The following is a 19,708-nucleotide window of genomic DNA, read 5'->3' as shown; positions in this document are numbered from 1 at the left end:
GGCTCCCCCCACAGCACCTGTGTTGGCCTCATTACACGTAGATTCAAAGGCAATGTCTGTCTGGGTCGCTACTGAGTTTGTAATGGCAGCCGCATGAGTATTTAAGCTACTGACCGGTTGACGGCCTTTAGCATTTTTAGAATTGGGTTTAGCGATAGTGGTATGCTTTTTTTTAGTAGATTGGGCACTTGATTTAATATTCCTTTGTGCCTTAGCAGCATTTCCCCTGGTGTTAATACAGGGAACGTCTGGGACAGACACATTAGGAGAGTCCAAAAATGGTAAGGGTGGGTTAGGGGAAACAAAGTCAGGCCTCGCCGGTGATATATTTAATATATGCGGGCAAGTTGTGTTAGCACTAATGGAACCACCCAGCGACAGACGAGATTGTAGCATGGCAGGGTCCAAAGACAGCCGTCTTTCAGTTAGATGGATTTCGTGCATTAAGAGCGATTCGGCCCACACAATAAATGCGTCCAGGGTCCCAGCTACACCTCTTAATTTGCTCATTTTATATTATATAGTAACCAGATTACCCCGTTGTGGACCCACCAAACAATAACACGTGGCAATAAGCAGAAAGCTGCTTCACGTTACCTTAACACCAGATGTTTCCAGATGAGAGGTCAGAACAGCAGTGAGTGCCACCGCCAGGGCCAAATAACGTGGCCCAACCCAGCCTCCTTCGGCCTCTGACGGCCTCAGACGGGCCCGCCCTTGGTCCAGGCTTCATCCGGGCCACGTCCCGCGCGCATCCCGCACCGTGGTGGGAGAGGCTGCGCTATGAGCGCGTTGACCCCACCTCTCCCTCATTCGTGGCAGGTGTGAGGGTCAACAATAAACTGGTGCACTCTGGGGGTTGAAGTCCACCCCAGAGTGTGGTTGGTAAAGCGCCGATGGCAGCGGATGCTGCGTTGCCCCTGGGACCCACGTTCCACCAGGGCAGGCTTCAAGGGAGGCTTCAGGGATCTGGCGGGGGCAACAGATTACGGCGATATCATCAAGGGAGCACTAGAGGGGACGAAAGCAAGCAGGACAACACCCGCACCGCGGTGGGAGAGGCTGCGCTTTGAGCGCATTGGCCCCGCCTCTCCCTCACTCGCGGCAGGTGTGAGGGTCAACAATACACTGGTGCACTCTGGCGGTTGAAGTCCACCCCAGAGTGTGGTTGGTAAAGTGCTGATGGCAGCGGATGCTGCGTGGCCCCTGGGACCCACGTCCCACCAGGGGAGGCTTCAAGGGAGGCTTCAGGGATCCGGCAGGGGCAACAGATTACAGCGATATCATCAAGGGAGCACCTGAGGGGACGAAAGCAAGCAGTAGTAAAGTTAGGAGTCCTAACTTTACTACTACTAAACTACTAAACGCCTTCTGTGAATACCAAAAGTAGTAAGTTTAGGATTTTATCTCAGATTAGCTCTGTGAATCGGCCCCTCTGTGAGGCTACCATTTTCCCCACCAGCTTGCCAGCACTGCCTGAGACCCCAACAGGCTCCTCAGATCAATGCATTAGGTTCCTCTCTCCAGTGGGCAACTTTTTATGTAGTAGTTTGTCAGGTTGCCAAATGCATGCTCATCTGCTTCCCTCCCGGTAATGGCTTACCAATATGGCTCTTTTCCACAAACCGTCATCTCATTTTCAGAGTCGCTTGTTCATAAGAGTTAGCCCCTTCTGTCCAATCCACACACAAAGGGCATGCCTCATCTCCAAGCAATTCCATCTCAGCTCCTTACTCTTCCTTTTTCTGTGTTCTTCCACCAATTTCTATCAGAATGAGGCAGTGAATGTTCCTTCACCTTTGCTTAATGTACAGTGTCTTAGTCCATTTTGCCTGACCTCCTGATGATAGTAGGTTGGTCCTGAAAGGGGAGGTGGAATCAGATATGAACTGGCTTTAGGACTTTCTACAGGCCTGTCTACTTGTCTCGGACCATGACAGGAGCATTCTATGTATGCACGTATGTATATGGTATTTCTATAGGGCAAACCTAGCCAAAAGGCAGCACAGTATTGCACCGAGACCCAATGTTTACTTAATAGGTCAATTATTTAGCAATACTTGGTGCTGGACCTCTTTAAGCTCTGACCCTGGTCTCTTGTTTAGCACAGTAGAAAGGGTCTGGGTGGCATTGTCAGTGCTGCGTGGTCAAGATGTCTTAAGAACTCAAGAGCAGCTTTGCAGGGGCCGTCAAAAGGCTAGCTCGGGCTCAGATGCTGGAGATATCCTCTAGACTCCATCACATACAATAGCGATATCTCCATCAATCCTATTTATCACCATATCGCCTATGTAAGGCCAGTATTTGTGCTTCTCCTGCATGCCCGGGTGCCACGCCCAGAGGGGTGACTTCTACCATATGGTTTGGAACTGGCCAGTGATTCATACCTATTGGACCACCATTCTCAACGTCCTCTCTGCGTTGGTGGAGGTCCCCATAGAGTTAACTCCCTGTAATACACTGTTGGAAATAGTGGAGGAGGTTTTGGGGATCCAGGGGGAGAGATCTCTGATTGTTCTTGACACAATCATAGCAAACAGTGGCATAGCCCACCAATGGACATCTCCCACAGCCGCTGCTGAGGAAGCTTGGACGCGAGGCATGGACTGGGGTGGCAGATTGAAAGAAGCAACATATGAGGGGACGGCCTGCTCCCAGAAGTATAACAAAATATGGAGGAAATCATGCGACTAACATGGACCAGTTGGTTGATATGACACCTGAGTGCCTCAACGTTTATCCGGGGCATTGTAGGGTCGGACGGCGATGGGGACCTGATAATACACTGGATCATTATATACCTGTATGTAAGCTGAGCAGAGTCATTGTTTATAATAGCCTGTTTTTAAAAACAATAAAAAAAATTGTCACTGACTTTGCCTGCTTTGCTACAACTCTCAGAGCTGGTCAAAGCTGGTCATTCCCCGGCACTGTCACAGCCATGTTCAAGAAAGAAATAGGATCAATGCAGTGGGCTGATGATAAGGCACTTAAACTCATACATTTTGAGTATCTTTGAGTGATGATGAGTTGGATGCTGAAGTATGAAAGGCAGGTGTGTTTGATTAAATATTGAAAATAATTGAAGTATTTGTCCACTCCGCTGCAATCTGCAGTCAGCCTAATAATGGAGACCACTGACTCAGGATAGCGAGAAAGAAAGAGATGGGCGATCAATAGAGGAAGAGAGAAGGAGAGGGAGTACAAAGAGAGGCGATGATCATGAAAGAAAGAGAGACAGAAGGAAACTGATTAGATGGGAAGTTCTCCTTTGTTTTGAACAGTAGGGTACCCGTGACTTTTTATGGTCCAGGCAGCACACCAATCTAGTAAATGCACAAAGGCTTAGATCTGTCCCTGGTAATTCGAAGTCCATAACCTTTTTTGCGACCTGGAGGGGGCCTCTAAAGCGTAAGTAAAGGGGTGGTGGCAGCGTACAGAGTTTCTGTGAATGTTTAAAATGATCAGACCTTTGTCTCTGTGCCAGTAGGAGTCCAGTCTTCTGGTGCCTCTCGTATCAAGTCCTTCTTTGTATGTGAACCCTAGATCTCGTGCTGATATTCCTTGGGCAAGAAGAGTGTGTTATGTGAACTAAACCTGTAACATAGGTGAGGTGGAAGGACTCTGTGTGTGTGAGAGTTGGTGTACTAAGACCAGTGGGATCCATTTTGGGAGGCCACTAGTTTAGCGTGGCACTTGGCGGGAGGGACACAGCTTCTCCAAACAGTGGTAGTGTATTGCCTACATCTCTGTGGCTGGAGGATGGAGACCCAGACACTGAGGTAAGGAAGAGTGAAGACAGGACTACCTTTATGAATCCAGTGACGACCTTGTTACCAAAAGGCTGCTGATTACATCTTGCTGGGCACTGCCATTTGGTGGATGTGTGGGTGAGTGGTGGGACTGCGGGTTCTGTTGTTCAAGGTGAGGTCACTTTTAGGCAATGCCTTGCCCTTTTCTCTGTCCCTGATGACTGCTTCAAAAAGGCTAAAGACCGACAGTTGAAGAGATCTTATACTTCAGTGTTCTCTTGTTTTGTGTATTCATGTAGGAACCAACACTACGGCTACTTGTTGTGAGCGCCATCACCATGCAAAAAGGCTGTGTTTAGAGCAAGAAAATTAGATTTGAAAGAAAACAAACCCAAAGCAGGTTTAAAGCCTATTCAGAGGGTCAACATCCCTTGCTTGAAAACTTTCTATAAAAGTGGATTGCAAACCATTCCAGTTCCAAGTTGTTCTTGACTAAGGAAACAAGGGGCATAGTATCAAGCACGGCGTTAAAATTATCGCCGCTTTAGCGTCAGAAAACTGCAGCTAAAGCGGCGATAATGGGCTTGATAATATGCCGCAGAGAATTCCAATAGAAGCCCATGTTGACACCAGAACATGGGCTTCTATGGGAATTCTTAAAGGCATATTATCAAAGAGGAAGTGTTACCGTTACATGGGCTTTTATACTATGTATGCCCCAGTGATTGGTGGAGACTGGACTACTGGGGCTCATGGGAAATGTTGTTTTTGATCTGTAAAGGTTTTGATTGGCTACTGTTTTCGCATTAGTAAAGAAAGTGAAGCATTATCCGAAGCCTCTTTTCCTGACATAGACTCAGGGGAATCCCTCATGACATAATGTACCAGCAAAGTTCTCTAGTAGTACTGGTGTTGTAGCTCTCTTTCTGACGCATATGTACCTGTGCATACACACACGCGTTCACTCACACGCACATAGTCTTATTCACGCACAAACACACGCACTCGTTTTCATTCACATGGTTTCATTCAGTTTAATTTGCATACAAGATTTCATTCCCACACAAACACCCAGTTTTATCCACACACAAAGTCTGTGTTATATAAAATTGCAAATACATAAATAACTAAATAGCCCAGCTGTTTTATTAGTATAGATTTACTTGGTTTATCTCCCTGAAAATCAAAACATATCCCCAAAATAGGTGACACAGTAAATTAAATCATTTATTTCGTCACTGATTATATCATCAATGACTTCATGAATGACATCACTGATAACATCACCAGTGGCATCTAGAATTCACTATCGTATCCCACCATATGCTGCCCCAAACTTCTACCCTCACACTTAAGGACTAAATGAGTTACCCAGTTACTCATACTTCACTCACCTACCCACACACCACTATCTTATTTGTTCATGCGCACACTCACTTACCTCTCTAACATCCAAGCATAATTGATCCCGTCACTCATTCACTTACTCTTTCGTCCACCTACTCTCAAAGTCAGTGGCACTCACCTATGCACACAAGTCAAATACTCAACCAGCCCACTAACTGACATATGTTTTCGCTCACTCACACACGCCTCTGGTCATCTGTCAACTCACACATCTATTCATTCTTACACTCATGCAAACAAGGAACCGCCTAGACAATAACTCTCATGCAGTATTAAATACTTACTACATCTTCCCTTCAGATAATAGTCCTGGTCTGTAACTCCTGCTATGTACTATGGGGTAGCAGCTACACCAAACAGTGGGGGATCTGTGGTCCTTTAGTGTACACGCGGGTTACAGTAGAGAAACTGGAAAATATAGTTAAAGGTAGCGTTCCAAAATGTAATTGGTGACAACATTCACTATGTCAGACATTGAGCCATCAGTGATATTCGCGGTGACGTCATAGATGAGGCCATGAGGAGTGCATTGAGGTTGAGTAGCTGATCTTAGCTGGTAAATCTGGGATCATTTGGGGTTTTGTGCCATAACCTCAATACGCGTTCACAACATGTTAATCATACAACATATGGATAATATGATAAAAGAGGGGCATTGGTACCTATGAAATTATGACCCGGTCCCTCTGAAATAGTTTATTTTTGTAATGTTAAGGATTTTAGGACTGTTTGATGAACTTGCACAAAACTCCACAAATAAAATGAATTTCCTTTTGTTCGATCAGCTGAAGTTGTGTGCAGTTACGCCTGTCAATGGCGTCAATCATGAAAGGGTAGGAATAGGACAACGGAGAGTTTTATACCAAATACCTGTGGGTATTTTTAGGTCTGGCGTTAGGCATTGAATGTACAATATACATACAGGAAGGGGCTTTCAGCCACCTCTTTTTATCCATTGGTCGTTTCTTGTGTCATTCAAATGTTGCTTCCACCCACTACAGCATACAGCATGGGGCAGTGGGTCAGCCTATTTCAGCCACTGGCTAACTTCCCTGTAAGTGACCCTTCTGCTCTTTCCTATGGACCCTATAGCAATTTCCAAAATATTGGTGCTCGCCAGTGTGCTCTACCTCTTCTCCCCCATCCCTGCTGTGTTCACCAAGGGGTTCTTTTGGGGTCTCCGCTCACTTCTGAACACATTGATATGGGATAGAAGGGTATGCTGGGCGACGATCTCCGAATTGTATGTCCCTTTGATCGAGGGTCGCCTAGGAGCCCTGAATTACGAATACTATTACGCCGCGGCTCATCTGCAGAGGCCGGCACGCTGGCGGACTGGTTCTGGTATGTTCGAGTTGGTGCACTGGTTCCGGAGATCCTACTCCCTAGAGGTATTGCAGTAGTTGCTGGGCTTAGAAGTGGTGGTGCCTAGACGAGAAGGTAACATCCTTATGCATGTGGCGAGAGCCTGCTGGAGCACCTACACCACCAAATATCACTCGTACATGCCCTGTGCACTGGACCTGCGCCTTTGGAGGATGCCTGGTTGCACTGCGCTCCGTCTGAGACAGGAGGTACCCAATGAACAGAGATGGGCCTCAATACCTGGGGGGATCTATTTAATGACAAGGTACTGTACATGTTTGAAGGCCTGGTGTCTGCACATCTTCAGGAAGAGCCTCAAGACCTATCTCTTGGCTGATTGGAGCTGCACCCCACTCCCCCTCCCCAGCGCCTTGAGACCCTCACGGGTGAGTAGCACTCTTTAAACCCCCAGACTGATGGATTGATAGAGGCCTATGGCATCTCTTTCTTTCTTTTTCTCTTTGCTTTCTTTTTTCTTTCTTGCTTGTCTTCCTCCTTCTTTCCTGTTTCTTCTCTTCTTTCTTCCATTTTTCCTTTTCTTTCCTTTTTTCCTTCTTTCCTATTTTAGATCTCTTTCCTTCTTTCTTGCCTTCCCCTTTCTTTCTTTCTCGACTTTGTTTTACAGAGGCAAGAGACTGGCAGCCAATGTCAGAGCGATTGGCTTTTTCAAGTCTGTTTTGGCCAACAGCTTTTTGTACTTTACTAAAATGATGTGTATGACATAGTTACTTACAGGGGTTTTCAGTTAGATGTCATCTATTAGTCTGTGGTTCTGTCATTCACACTTTTCTTCCCCCCACTCCAGCATGCATCAAGGGGCAATGTGTCAGCGGACTGCGGCCACTGGCTGCCTTCACTGTGAGTTACAGCTTGCTGCCATCTCACAAGGAGCACAAAAACACACAAAGTAGTTCCCTTCCGTGCCAGGGGATACTATGTCAATGTGTGCTTTTTTTTTTTTACAACAAAACCACATTATTGCCTATAGCCGATGTTTTATGTTTAGATTGATGAGGGCCCGGCAGCTTCCCAAACAATAAAGTTTTGCAAAAACCAGGACATAACAAGGATTGGCCACAGGCTGGCAGTCAACACCAGACTTCTTGGCTTTGCCGATCCATTCACGGTTTGGGGAGGGCAATGCAAAAACAGCTGGACAGAGCGCCACAAATTCCTGTGCAGAATTAAAGTAATTCTCTGCATTAGGTTTGCTGTATATTCAAATATCAAACACACCTCGGAGGGGAAACAGCAAATGGATGTCAGACTTCTCGACATAATGCACTCAGACTGCTGCATCTCAATGAAAAATGTCTTAAATAGCACTGTTGGAAATTTGCATGCATATTGGTGGTATTTGTGTAGCGCAAACCGTGCTATAATGCAACGGAGCACTATACAGAGTTAAAGACAAGCATGAACTGAACGAGGGGGCGCACCTGGGGTGGGTGCAGTTAATGCATTGTGATGTAGCGCGCTTTAAAGTGATGCGTATTTAACTCTTCTCTCAATTGGAGCAGAGTTGGGGCGGTCCTGATGAATACAAGACGGGATTCCAGATCCAGGGGGCATAGATGGAAACAGCCTTGTTTTTTCTTTTTTACACTTCTTAGTCTGCAGTCTGACGGTGTCCTGGCTGCGGGGGTACGAGAGCCACTAGAGATGGTGAGCTTGACTGCAAGATAAGCAGAGCTGCTATTTTTGACGGCTTTGCGAAGGATGCGGCTGGGGGAACAACCTTTACAACGCAACTTTTACAACGCACTACCTTTACAACGCATTTTTTACAACGCATAATCCATTACAACGCATGACATTACAACGCATGACACTACAACGCATTTTTAAAAACTACCTTTACAACGCATTCCATTACAACGCATACTACCATTACAACGCATACCATTACAACGCATAATATTACACTACACTATCCAACACTTACCCTACTGATGCACCCCCTGGAGTTAGAATAGTAATTTTTACCCCTATACTATCCAACACTTACCCTACTGTTGCACCCCCTGGAGTTAGAATAGTAATTTTTACCCCTATACTATCCAACACTTACCCTACTGTTGCACCCCCTGGAGTTAGAATAGTAATTTTTACCCCTATACTATCCAACACTTACCCTACTGTTGCACCCCCTGGAGTTAGAATAGTAATTTTTACCCCTATTCTATCCAACACTTACCCTACTGTTGCACCCCCTGGAGTTAGAATAGTAATTTTTACCCCTATACTATCCAACACTTACCCTACTGTTGCACCCCCTGGAGTTAGAATAGTAATTTTTACCCCTATACTATCCAACACTTACCCTACTGTTGCACCCCCTGGAGTTAGAATAGTAATTTTTACCCCTATTCTATCCAACACTTACCCTACTGTTGCACCCCCTGGAGTTAGAATAGTAATTTTTACCCCTATACTATCCAACACTTACCCTACTGTTGCACCCCCTGGAGTTAGAATAGTAATTTTTACCCCTATACTATCCAACAATTACCCTACTGTTGCACCCCCTGGAGTTAGAATAGTAATTTTTACCCCTATACTATCCAACACTTACCCTACTGTTGCACCCCCTGGAGTTAGAATAGTAATTTTTACCCCTATACTATCCAACACTTACCCTACTGTTGCACCCCCTGGAGTTAGAAAAGTAACTTTTACCCCTATACTATCTAATACTTACCTTAAATGTAATTTAATATTATGCGTTGTAATGGTATGCGTTGTAAAGGTAGTATGCGTTGTAATGGAAATGCGTTGTAAAGGTATTTTTTAAAAATGCGTTGTAGTGTCCTGCGTTGTAATGTCATGCGTTGTAATGGATTATGCGTTGTAAAAAATGCGTTGTAAGTGCATGCGTTGTAAAAGTGTGCGTTGTAACGTCATACATCCATGCGGCTGGGTTTGAGGATTGTGCAGGCCAGAAGAGGACCAAGGGGTTCTATCGGGAGGAAGGTGATGTGATCATATTTCTTCAGGCCCTGGAAAGAGTCTAAATACAAACTTTCAAAAAGTCGTTGAATCCCTCACTGCAGAGAGAGCACAAGTGACCTATGTTGGGAGAATGCTAGCTACATAACCTAGAAAATAACCCCAGACTGCCGTGGAGCCTGTCTGTTGAATCCTAGGACTACAAGGAAAGCTTAGTGATTGGATGTGGAGAGGGGATGATTGATAGAATTTGACTGACTATACATAGTGCTCATATTTCTGTGGCCGCTCACTGTTGCGCGCTCCCTAGCCCCATGTCCATTTCTGATGACCGCACTGCTCAGCCCTTCTGGCAGCCATGCATTAGCAATGCAGCTGATGGACAAGGACTAATGGTGGCCTCGGTGACCTGCTTCCACTTACCTTGATTGGATCTCCTGCGGCTGGAAAGCTCTTAGGGAAATTACTGGCACTGTCCCGGGGGAGGGGCCGGCATGTCTGGCTCGCTGCAGCCTCCACCGCAGGCAATCCTCGATCCAAAATTGCAAATTTGAAGTCTCGTCACGTATGAGAAGAAGGTGGTGCGTATGTGTTTCCCCTTCCAAGAAGCCTTACTGCAGCATCCTTGATTGGGGCCAAGCAGACTGTGCGGTGTGATCTTCAGCTCCTTGGAAGACATCATATCCAAGGCCCAAGCAATGGCACATTGGAAGGGATACATCATAGTGTGAGCGAGACACATCCAGCCGTAGGCATGAGGTGTCTTCAAAATCTAGAATTACAGATTGGGGCTGCCTGGCCCTCCCAACACATGGAAATGACCCCAGGGAGCCTCTGTCTTTACCTGTGCTCAGGCCTGGCCCATCCAACACATGCAATGGAAGAGGAATCCTGACAAAGCCTGCTTCAGAGGAATGCAAGATTCCTCCAAAAATGTGCTCGGAATAATTACACTGTAGGCCATACTGATGTTGAAGCAAACACGTGGCAGCAGCAGCATCACCCCACTGATTTCTAACCAAAGCAAACCAAAGCTGCCTGTGGCGATCAGGCCATAGTCTGCAGGAAGCCTCTCCCATCCAAAGATAGCAGCTACTGCTTCACTTTCACAAGCTGTTTCCTGTAGAAGGAATTCATTTATTTTATAAACTTGACTTCCATTTTATTATTTTCTAGTGCAATCACCTTCGTACAGGGGAGGGGCCTCACTCTTAAATAGGTAAAAAAAAGGCAAAAAGAGCTTCAGTACCACAGTAACCCGAGAAAGAGTGTCCTGTACTTGGCACAGAAAACAATGTTTTGGGTAAGGAACTGAGAGCACAAAGGACAGCTGCCCGGGGATGCCTCACATGTGGCTGGTTGCACCAGGGCGTTTATTCAGTGTATTTGTGGAAGCTAAATAGTCCCTCACACACACAGCAGTGTAAACACTGCATTGGAGGCGGAATGGCACAATATACAGCCAATACCATGAGGTGAGAGAGCAGTACTTTTCTAGCCAAAGCCTATTTATGTATATTTTGAAGAAGGCATAACAGTATGTCTTGGAGACTGCTGGCCCGTCAAGCCAGACCTAAAAACTGATGAATTTCATGAACCAAAAGTAGTGACTTGAGTTTAGGTCTAAATGCTCCAGGACCAGTATTTTATTAAACCCTTTCTTTAGTTGTTTTTTTGTGCTTCTAAGTACCCGTTGGAGACAGACATCAACACATCTTTAACTTATACATTTTCATACATCTTCTACAGGACCAGTATTGACCAAGGAAAGTGCAGTGAAGGGGTCCTCTCAGCATTCAAGGCGCTATGTTCTGTGGAATTCAGAGTCTATAAATAAATAAAAACTCCTGGTACGCGACTATTCACTCTAGACTGTTGGCTGCGTCAGCTCCATCTCTGGTGGAGGCACCTCCATCCCATGGCAGACCTGGAGGAGTTTCCACTGGTGGCGTGTTCACCCCCCGACTGATAGTACACCGAATAAGACGGTGATGGGTGGGAGCATGGCGCCTGTTATTTTTGGCAGATTTTCCACAACAGGCCTCCCAGAGACCGGCTGTAACTAGTGAGCCAGGCATGGTGTTTAGAGTTTGGGAGAACAGAAATGCCACCATAAATGGAGATCTTCTTACTCCGTCAAGGCCACAGTTCTGCTGATTTGAGTCTATCTGAGGGTAGAGCCTCAACTGGCACCGCCGTCGCAAGAAAAGCCCAAACACATCACTCCGTCTTTGAAAGTTTGTTGCAGTAAAACAAAAAAAGAATGCTGAGCAGGCGGTACAAACATGCACTTCAGGGCTTCTGTTGCATTAGCGGTTGCACCATATGCGTTGATATTCCCACCAGGAAATAAGGGTCGTAAATGTGGCAGGTGGCCCTCCACCCTGAGAGTAGGAGCTAGACTGCGACTGGTGGTGACACTCTGGCCCAGCCTGACCTGAGGGTTTTCAGCCCAAGAAGCCTGCTCAAGGATGCACTGCAGGCTACAGGCCTGAGTGTGAGAATGCCAGAGGCGCCCTGTGGCGCGACACCATATTAAACCCCACAGTCTGCAGGCATGAAGCCGGAATGACTCTGTGAGAAGTGGCCCACGAGGAAGCCCGCCACCGTTGTGAACCCCTCTACACCTCATGCATGTGGCCGGTATGTGACCCTGTGCGAAGCGCTCTATGACATGGCCCATGACTGCTGTGAGCCTCTGCACCATTTAGGCAAGAGGCACCCTCTGTGGTGGTCTGTCACTAATGGGAGCCCCCTGCAGCTTGAACCAAGCGGTTATTGTGAGCCAGCACACTGATAAATGAATGCAAGCTGCAAAGAAGAGAGTAGAGGGCCAGCATGACTCTCCACCCATCTCCACCCTGAGACTGTGACCTTCAGGAACGGCTGCATCGCGCAGCATGTGTACCCGAGTGCTCTCGCCACCCAAGGTCCATTCAACCGGGACTGTTTCACTCCAGTCTGTGTCCCACCAACAAAGTATTAGGGACCAACATTCCCAAGTTTAGAGACATACTTTTCCCCAAACCATCAGGTAGAAAGTTTGTAAAAAGAAGCCCCTGTGGTGTTAAGAGACATAGAAACTATCAATCCAGGTGAAAGAAAAGTAAGAGGCGGCGAAGGAAAGAGCAGAAAAATTGGGTTAAAGCACTTTGAATCGTGACCACCTGGGTTTACTGGAATCTGGGGAACAGGGATATATTAAATCAAGAACAGTGTCAGAATGCTACCTTAGATGATGTCCTTCAGTGAATCCGGAAAGAGTCTGACACCGCTCTTCTTCCTAAGTGTCCCTATTTTGAACGGGAGAAGGGATTTAATGTATGGGATTGTACCACAAGCTCAGGGATCTACAATTTGGTAGATCCTATTTCCTACACCTTATAGGGAACTTGGCACATAGCCATTTGTTGGAATTGGCACATAGCCATATTACCGGAGCCATCTAGTGGCTGAGAAAACCCAGCAGACTATGCTACAGTAGTACTACTAGCCAGAAATGTTATGCAGAATCTGCAAGGTACTGTAAGTGGTATCCTGACTGTCCGCTGGTAAATCTGGATTATACCCCAAGAGCTCCCTTACAGCAGCCGCCACTGATTACCAAACCCGGACCTCTTGGTGAGGTATACTGGCCACAGTGGGCTATGCTACCTGGTACCTGGTACCCAGAGCCATTTTCTCGATGATGAACTTCAACTACTCATATTTGCAATGTGTATAATGTACATTAATTTACACAAGTGGGACTGCCGGAGGAGATTTTGACAGACCACGGAACCAATTTCATTTCAAAACCTTCGGCTCTAGTATGTGACAGACTTCATATTAAGTCGCGTGTCAATCATTACCGAATGGAGAGGTTGGTGGAATGTTTCAATAAAACATTAAAACAGATATTAAGAAAAGTTATCGGTCCAGATGCAAGGACTGGGACAAAGTATCGACTGGTTCTATTCATTCTGTACAGTGTTCCTCAATCTTCTATAGGGTACTCCCCATTTGAATTACTTTTCAGCCATCAATTTGAGATGTGGCTCTAGTAGAGTGAATGGACTCAGAAGAAAGCTCAGTGCTTGGTGGAATATGTGGCAGCTTTGAATGACTGATTGCGTACACTCAGACAAGTGGCAGCTAAACATATGCACAGTGCGCTATGAACCCAGGAACAGTACAACTGAGGAACCCACCTCCAGTGTCTGGAACTAGGGGACAAAATATTGGTATTGGTGCCAACTTCTGGGAACAAAATGCTGGTTAAGAGGCATGGACCATATGAAGTTATAGAACAATAGGGTCATAGGTGTATCAGGTGTCACAAACTAGGAAATTAAAGAAATCTCAGGTCTACCATATAAATCTCTTTAAAAATTGGAATAAATTCCAAAAGTAGACAATGAAATGTTCCTGGCACGGAACGAAAGGATCGGGAGAGGAGTTAGTCAAGAAAGTATCAGTATCAGATAAGGAAAGGTTGAACAAACTACTTTTGGAAGCAGGAGGAGTATTTTCATGTTTTCCGGATCACACAACTATAGTAGAACATGCTTTTGTCACCCTACCTGGAGTTACAATGCGGATGTAACCGTATTGTATTCTGGAACCGCAGAGAGAGGGCTTGAAAGATGAGACTGAGTCCATGTTGTCTTTGGATATAATAGAGCTATCCCCGAGTGGGTGATCTTCACCTACTGGTGCCAAAATCAGACAGAACCATCAGTTTTTGCATTGATTTTCATTGAGTAAATGAGGTATCTTTTATTAATGCATACGCTATGCCCAGAGTGGATGATCTCACAGAGCTACTGGGGCTGGCCAAGTCCATCAGCATGCCAGATCTGACTAAGAGACACTGGCAGGTTTCTTTGAGGAGTGCAGCTAAACACAGAACAGCCTTTTCAACACCATCTTGTGCGTTTCTATTTAAAGTGCTTTCATTTGGACTGCATGGACCTTCAAACACATTCCAATGGCTCATGGATCAGGTTCTAACACCTCCACATAATGTTGAAGCTGCCTACCCGGATGATATTGTTATTTTCAGTCCAAATTGGAAGTCCAATATAAAGCATTTGGGGTTGGTACTGGGAGCATTACAACGAGCAGGGTTAACGGCTAATCTAGCTAAGTGCTTCACCATTGCAACTCAAGTACAATACCTGGCTTGTTGTATTGGGAATGGTAGGGTCCACCTTCCAGTGAAGAAAATTGATGCTCTGACTAGATCCCAGGATCTAGAAATAGGGAGGTTCATTCCCTTTTTGATTTTAATATCAGCGGCTAGTTACACACTTTTTGACTTTATCCGAACCACTTACAGCAAAGTTAAGACCGTCTTGCCCAAATAGAATATCTTGGGGTCAGGAAAAAAAAAATACATTTAGAGCACTACAGACCGCCCTAGCAGTGGACCTGTGCTAAGATGGGTAGATTTTGAACAAGCCATTATATTGTATACAGATGCTTATGGGATGCTTTTAAGCTCAGGACAGTCTTGGCACAGGAATTTGAGACCGTCTCACACAGCACTCTCGCAGCCACACTCCACGACGCCGGTATACGAGGAACCGCCCTCGACTGGATAAGCTCCTTTCTCTCCGGCAGAACCCAAAGGATCATACTCCCTCCCTTCCTCTCCGAACCTACAGAGATCAACTGTGGAGTACCCCAAGGATCTTCGCTCAGCCCCACACTCTTCAACATCTACATGACCCCCCTCGCTGCCATTGTCAGACAGCATGGGCTCAGCATAGTATATAACGCTGACGACACCCAGCTCATCCTCTCTCTCATGAAGAACCCCGAAGACACCAGACTCAGCTTCCAAGAAGGAATGAAAGACGTTGCAGCCTGGATGAGCGACAGCTGCCTAAAACTGAACTCGGAGAAGACAGAGGTCCTCGTCCTTGGACCCTCCCCCACTGCGTGGGACAGCTCCTGGTGGCCCACTGCCCTCGGAAACTCACCCACCCCGACGGACCACGCCCAGAACCTCAACATCATTCTAAACTCCTCCCTCACCATGACCCGCCAGACCAACGCCGTTGCCTCCACCTGCTTCAACTCCCTTCACATTCTCCGCAAGACCTTCAAGTGGATCCCCCCGAATGCAGAAAGACCGTCACCCACGCACTCATAACCAGCAGACTGGACTACGGTAATGCCCTCTACACCGGAATCAACAAAACCCTGCTACACAAGCTCCAAACGATCCAGAACACCGCAGCCAGACTCGTCCTGGGAACCCCACGACAGGAGCACATGACCCAGCACCTACGAGACCTCCACTGGCTCCCCATCGAGAAGAGAGTAACCTTGAAGCTACTCACTCACAGCTACAAATCCCTCCACAACATCGGACCCAAATACATCAACGAAAGAGTCTCCTTCCACATCCTCAAAACCTCTGCTTTGCCGACCTCGCCCTGGCAGAGACCCCACGCATCTTCAGATCCAGAGCAGGCGGAATAGCCTTCTCTTACGTCACAGCAAAGACCTGGAACAAGCTCCCAGTCAACATCAGACGCTCCCCCACTCTGCACACCTTCAGGAAGAGCCTCAAGACCTGGCTCTTTGACTGATCCGGAGCTGCAACCCCTCCCCCAAGCGCCTAGAGACCCTCGCGGGTGAGTAGCGCGCTTTATAAACCCCTGATTGATTGATTGATTGATTGATTGATTGAACAGCAAATAATATGCATTGGCAGGAAGTTACTGCATCATGGAGTCTCATGGGTAACCAGGAAGTCACTAAAATATTATCTTTGAGGATGACATTTTGAACTTGTTAGCCCAGAATAAGGATAGCGACCATTAAGTGTTATGATGGCTCCTAGCATTATACACTCCTTCGTGATAAGGCAACAACCTGGAAAGCTAATCAGCACAGCAGATTATTTGCCAAGGATGTCAAGGAAGCTGTCCTGACCAAATGTAAGGGCTTAAGGGGGAGCGAATGTAAGGAGGTGAATGCAGTATACACCCAGAACCAAACTCCTGAGGGAGAAGAGTCTGAGACAGGAATTTCTGCGGTTGGGAAGAAGGTGCATATGGGAAGGATAGGAGATCACAATCAACAAGAGTTGTAGCATGCAGGAGGGGAACACAATCACTCACCTGGGAAGGGAGAATGGGCAGGTTTTAGGGAGAAGGAGTAATCTCCACAGCAGGGCAACATCAGCATGCTGAGAAAGCCGTGGAGTGTTAGTGAGGCGAAAGGGACATGGCCTGGAGATTTGAAGAGGGCGGAGCCACATAAAAGGAGGATCAACAGTAGAGAAGTGAATAGGCAATAACTTGCAGAAAGTACCTCCACCAATCAGAACAGAAGGGGAGGGACATGGAAAGGAAGAAGGCGGGGTCTGGGGCTTTATAAGTCAGTATTCTGTCTGTAGGGATGGAGACTGGGTAGGCGGCAATGCCTTGCCTTACCATTGATTCTCTTTCTTTCTAGGAAAGTACAAAGAAAGAGGGAGTGGGAGACTGACAATGCGGCAACATCCTTCCTTTCCATATGTCCTCCTTCTGTCCAGGGGGAGGCACTAGAGACTGCCAGAAATTAGAGCAGTACCAGGAGTCAGAAGCCAGAAGGAGAAGCCTAATTCCTGTGGGCTAAAAGGGAGTGGGGCGACATTCAAGCACAGGATAAAAGTCAACCCCACGGAAGCTCAAGCCCAGAGCACGAGAGGTATACCCTGGAACTCATAAGTAAGGCCACTGTGACAACCCAGACTGGGAAGATTAGCAGTGCGAGGAAAGACTCCAGATTAGGGGATATTCCATGAAGGTGGTTAAACCTGAGAATGAAAATTAATAAACTACTTTGTCAGCACACACAGCCTGTCTCTGGATATGTCATTGTCCAGTTGACACTGAGCACGTTCTAAATGAATACTACTTCTTGTAAGCAATTCATATGCTATCTGAACTAGACATTGCATGCCCAAGCCAGCATCCAAGAGTAGGGCTTTACTTGATGACTCTGCACCCTGTTAAAGCCAATCAACGGAGACACTTGGCATTTCAGTGAGCTTGCAGTAATAAATGGTTTCTGCATCTCCTCGAACAACAGCAAAGCTGGCCGAAGAGACGAGAAAGGAATAATTAAGAGGTGGAGAGGAGAAGAGGGATCATATGGAGGAGGAGGGCTAGGAAAGAGGCATCGAAAAGGAGATGAGAAAAGTAGATGAGAGAGAAATCATAATGAGGTGCTTTGTAGGAAGAGCAGGAATCACATATTGAAGATTGGTATGGAGGGGTAAGGAGAAACATGTTTAGCAGTGCTGGGGAAGCTGAGAGAAGAGGGAAAAATTAGAGAGGAGGTAAGAAAAGGGACGAGGATGGAACCATAAAGATGGTTCAGCTAAGAAGAAAAGAGGTGGCTCTTATCAAAGAGCTTGGTAAATATAGGAAACAGGGATTATGTAAAGAAAAGAGCGAAGGAGATGCAAATAAAATCATAGTAAGGAGTTGGGCAAGGAGATAAAGGACTCATAGAAATGTACTGGGCAAGAAGATGAGTCTGGAGCCACAAAGAGGACTAAGAAATCCTGTAAAGGAATTGGATATAGAAGGGAGAGGTGAATGATAGTGATCAAGAAGCAAGGAAATGAGCAAGGAATCAGAGGGAAGCTAGGTGGGTAGACAAGAAAGGTATTTATAGAAGAGCAGGTCACAAGGAAGAGAATTATGCAGAGTGGTTGGACAAGGAAATGTGAGAGGATACATGGGGAGCAACTGGATAAAGAGAGGAGAGAGGAATAATAGAGGAAACATAGAGACGAGAAAGGCAGGGAGAAGAGAGAGGCATGAAGGATGGAAGTTAGAGTGGAATCATAGAGAGGGGAGGAAAGAGGATCTCAGGGGACAAAGAGAATCCGGGTAAGAGTAGGAGAGATGAATGACATAAAAGAGCTGGGCAAGAAGAAGAGAAGATTCATATAGAGATTCTAGTTCAGGAGAGGAGTATGGAAGCTTAGAGAGTAGTTGGGCACAGAGAGGAGAAATGAGTGATCCAAGGTTCTCGGCAAGAAGAAGTCAGAGGAATCATTGACGGACGAGGGTAGAGAGAGGAGGTGGGAATCATAGATAAGGGATTGGGAAGTTGAAAAAGCAATCTCAGATAGATGTTGGGCAAGGGGCAGAGCATTGGATCTCATAGAAGAGCAGGACAAGGAGAAGAGAGAAGAGTCACACAGATGAGCTTGACAAGAGGTGAGAATAACTAAAGACAGAAGCTGGACATATAGAGGAAAGAGAAATCATACAGGAATCATAGAGATAAGACGGCAAGGTGAGGAGAGAGGAATGGCAGAACGGGATAAGGAGAACAGAGTGGAATCACAGGTACATTCTGGTTTAGGGGAGCAGACTGGAACCCTGAGGAGGAGCTGGAGGAGGAGAAAACAGTGCCACAGGAGCTGGACAAGTTGAAGAGAGAAGAACCGTGCAACGGAGTAACATATAGAGAAAAACTGTGGGAAATGCCTGGTGATGAGGAAGGGTCTGTGTAGAACCTGAGTCCAGAGAAAGGCATTAGATGGAGAAGTTGTATGGATCAATGGTTGGATTAAAGTGATCAAAAGGATACTTACCTGTAACTACAGTTCTGCAGCATTTGTATCTTTCATAGATTCACATATTTTGGGTGATTATTTTGACAGCAGATTAAGCCTAGACTAAGCGTTACCTGGATCAGATCCACCCGGAACTGAAGCGCAGTTCAGACGAGGGATGTCAGGTGTGCAAGGCTCTCATGGGGAAGTGACTTCTGTGACTGTAGGACTGGGGAAAGGATAGTATTCTGCTCCTTTGTACAAAATGTGTTAAAAAAGATGGCTGTCCCCTTTAATCAGGCATTACCAGATTGGCTTCACTAGGACTGCACTAGCCTTGTGCCTTAGGACAGATGAGGATATCATTACCTCTGTAGCTTCCTGCCTGTGGGCAGTCCGGCCACGCGTAAGGAAGGTACATGCACTGAAAAGGCAAGTTCTGGAGTTATGGAGAATGTCTAACTGTATAGTGCATGCCAACATTTTAATTATGAAATTGTTTTAGGTGCGATGTGGCTTGAATTGTACACCTTTTTGCACTTTGTTCAATTATTTTATATATTGGATATGTACTGACAACATTGCCCAAATCAAGAAGAATTTAATCAAATGTATGTTGTTGTTACTTCATATTTAAACAGTAACTGCTTTCTTCGCTTAGTGACATGTTAGCGAAATACGG

The 19,708-nt window shown here is 46.1% G+C and overlaps 1 protein-coding gene across 1 annotated transcript in view; it reads right to left on the bottom strand.

The window, feature by feature from the left end:
• PLCD4 (phospholipase C delta 4) overlaps positions 1-19,708 on the bottom strand; it is a 514,626-nt gene that overhangs the window by 268,864 nt on the left and 226,054 nt on the right. The window lies entirely within an intron of this gene.

The sequence above is a fragment of the Triturus cristatus genome, chromosome 3_2 (assembly GCF_964204655.1).
Source record: "Triturus cristatus chromosome 3_2, aTriCri1.1, whole genome shotgun sequence".
Classification (NCBI taxonomy): Eukaryota; Metazoa; Chordata; class Amphibia; order Caudata; family Salamandridae; genus Triturus; species Triturus cristatus.
This window is presented reverse-complemented; position numbering and strand designations above follow the sequence as displayed.